The following is a 3,702-nucleotide window of genomic DNA, read 5'->3' on the forward strand; positions in this document are numbered from 1 at the left end:
TGGTCTCTCTTGTTGGGACCTTGGTTATTTTATTTTCCTATTCGTAGTGATATTTGGGACTCTCCACCTTGTGTACTCTAGCTTGTTTCTTGAGGTAGCCCTGGAAAAGAAAACAGACAGACAAACACACAGGGAGCAGGAGCACACAAACGCACAGGCTAATTCAACTAACATGCAAAGCGAGAGGGAAAACGAAAAAGTTACAAAAAAAGGCGGAGGAGGGAGGGCGAATAATAGTGTAAAATACATAAAAGCGTCAAAAAGGGGAAAAGAAATGGAAAAAAGAAGAAAACTGATGGGCAAAGAATGGTTTAAGGCATATAACTGGATTTCCCAGCTACAGTTAAATAGCCGTGTGTATGCAGTGCTGGTTGAAGAGCATAGAGAAAGAGAGAGAAGCCAGCGTGGGGATGAGGCAAAATTGGAAATAGAATGAACAGGCAGAAGGGATAAGAAGTTTTTATCAAAGAGCTAAAGGGTAGAATATGGTTGGATAGGTGAGAGAAGGATGCTGGTATTATCCAGAGAAACTATATAGTCTAATTACTCCTGAGAGAAAGAGATGAAAATGTCGGTAGGTGTAGAATTTACATCTACAGAATGGACTCGTGATTGTTTAAGCAAGCTGGCGACCAGAGTTAGTCAGGTCAGTGTTCTGGGGAAAAAAGAGAGAAAAGAGAAAGAAGAAGAAAAAAAGAAAGAGAAAAAAAAGGGAAAAAAAGAAAGAAAAAAAGGAAAAAAACAAAAAAACAAAAAAAGGAAAAAAAAGAAAGAAAAAAGGGAGGAGGGCACCTCTCAGGCAGGGATGGGCCAATGGCGGCATGCGGGCCGCTACTCTGAAGTGCAGCCAGCCAGGAGCCAGCACAAAGAAGCAGTCTGTGTCCTCAGCCCCCTCCAGGACCAGTTGGTGCGAGGGGACCTGGCATGCAGGTATTTGGCAAGTACAGTCTTTCTATGCCCCGAGTGGAGGTTTTTACCCTGAGCGGAGGTTTTTCTGTTTTGGACTCTCTCTTTTTCCCCTCTCACTCCCCACAGACGGGAAACGCCTCAGACCCTGGAGTCTCCGATCCCGGCCCGATTTTATCTTCCCCAGTTCGCACTCACATTAGAAGCCTCTCTCAGTGGATTCTGTGTCCTTTTTCTCCCAATCTCTCAGGTTTTGTAAGATTTCCAATGGCTTCAGATCTTTTCCGTGTGATGTATGGGGGCGAGTGCAAGTACGGAGCTCCTTACTTCTCTGCCATCTTGCCCCTCCTCCCAGTTCAAAGTAATCCTTAAAAGGATAGGAGAAGGGCTAGGTGAGAATGGTATCCGAGGAGTCAAGGAAAAACTTTCAAAAAATTAGAATAACCAGTGTTAAGATGCACTATAAAAAGTCAAATAACAGTTTTATTTGAAAATTAGGGCACCATTGATGATAAAAGAATAATCAGTTTTATTGGTGTAGTAAGGATAAGAACTCATTTTGTAGTACTATTACATGATAGATTACTTAGATAGATAATTTTAAATTGGGTAAGATTTTTTTTAATGTTAGTATTTTACAACTACTTAAAAATTTTCATTAGCCTTAAAATTCATTCTTGTTATTTAAGATTTAGACCCAGTCCCACATGTTTTCATGTTGAGATTATTGTAAAGTTATGCAAAAGTTATTTGCAGTTTAATTGGTGCATTTGGAGTGCAGCAAAATAGTAATTACAACATAGAGACAATTTTAAATTTATACATGAAGATTGTTCTCTGCTTAGTTTGGAGCATGTCAACTGACCCTTAGCCTCATGAAAAAGTTTTCAATGACAATACTTGTCTGAAGAAAATTTTTCCTGCTTTTGTTATAATATGATTTTCACAAATTGCAGACAATGCAATTGATAAAACTCAGAGTTTTAAAGGTCTGGTCTGCCTTAAACAAATACAGTCTCCTTTTTTAAAATAAGATTATCTTAGCTGTTTGTTTCATATGTTTTTTTTCCCTTTGTATAATTCAATAGTATGAGTTGCCCATAAATGTGGAGTAACTTAATAATGCCCTAGCAGACAACCTGGAGAACATATAAAAATAATTTAGGTAGTAAACAATTATTTAATAGCCTAAGTATATCTGAAATTAATATACTTAAAAATAAATTCAGTTAAACATTTAAAAGGTAGATTTTAAAAAATAAAAAACCAGCAAAAATTTAATCAAATCACTTAGACCTTTTAAAATTAACATTGACTAAAATATTTATCATTTATTAGCTTCTGAACTTTCATTTTAAACTATAATATCTACCGTTCCCAGCTTATAAATAATATATATGATTGTGTTTAGGTTTTACTGTTATTATTTTTATTCTCAGAGAATAATAATAAGTACATAACATTAGTCAATGAATTATGTCCATAACAGAGATACACATACAGTTGGTTATTGTACTGATCCAGATCTGATCAAGACAGAATACCCACAAGAAATATTAACTTTTAGAAAGATAGTTTTTCTTCATCTGCCTTCTCTCCAAATTATTAACCCTCTTCCAAGTTTTTACTCCATATATCAGAAAAGGAACATCCATTAAAAAAAAAAGGGATATTTAATTGTGACAATACAACCATGTGATAGACATAACACATAATCAAATTAAAAAATTAAATGTTTTAAAATCTATAAAATTTTATCATAAACGTATAGGTTCCTGTTTAAATAATGTGAAGGATAGGCAAGTTCTCTCTAAGTATAAGATCAAAAACTGAAAAGATAAATAACATTTGAAATTTTAGTTTACTTGATTTAAAAAAAAATAATTAGGGCTCCTGGGTGGCTAACTTGTTTAGGCAATTGACCGTGACTCAGGTCATGATCTCACTGGTGGTGGGTTTGAGCCCCAAATTGGGCTCTGTTCTGACAGCACAGAGTTTGGAGCCTGTTTTGGATCCTGTCTCCCTCTCTCTATGCCCCTCACCCAATCACACTCTGTCTCTGTCTCTCTCAAAAATAAATAAACATTAAAAAAAATTAAAAAAAGAAAATAATATTCTTAATACATAAAATGCCTTGTAAATAAATAAAATAATGAACAACTCAAAGGATAATGGTGCAAAGGAAAAGAAAATAATTTACAAGAAGATATAAAATTGCTCTTACATAATAAATATTGAACCTGAAAGCAAGCAAATAATGATAGATAAGATTCTATTTGGGTTTATCAGACTGGCAAATATTTTTATTTTTTCAGTAGATTCACATGGTACTTTTAAGACACATGAAAAGCAATGTCATTTCAGCAAGTCAATTTAAGAAAACATCCAAAGTATTTAAAAATATGTAAGGCATAGCTTTAACAAAATGTTCCCCTTATTTATCTTAAGAAGCAGAAACTCTTAAAAGGCTGTACCTAAATTATTCTTCTTAAAGCCTATTATAAATTAAATATTCTTCTCAAGTAAGTGGAAAAAGTCTGGCAAATTTTACATAGAGAAATTAGAAGAAAATAAAAAAATTGTGTAAGTAATAAAGTAGTGTACAGCAAAGAGAACTAGTAAAATATGTTTTTTCAAAAAAACAAGTAAAACTGATAAATCATGACTGAAATAGAGAAAAGTGATTCTTATATCATTTGTGAAAATATGAACAACATTTATAGATTCTAAAGACAATAAAAAGCTGAGATGAATGCTTTATGAACAACTTTATGACAAAATTTTACTATTTGGTGT

The sequence above is a fragment of the Crocuta crocuta genome, unplaced genomic scaffold, assembly GCF_008692635.1.
Source record: "Crocuta crocuta isolate KB4526 unplaced genomic scaffold, BGI_CrCroc_1.0 scaffold517, whole genome shotgun sequence".
Taxonomy (NCBI): domain Eukaryota; kingdom Metazoa; phylum Chordata; class Mammalia; order Carnivora; family Hyaenidae; genus Crocuta; species Crocuta crocuta.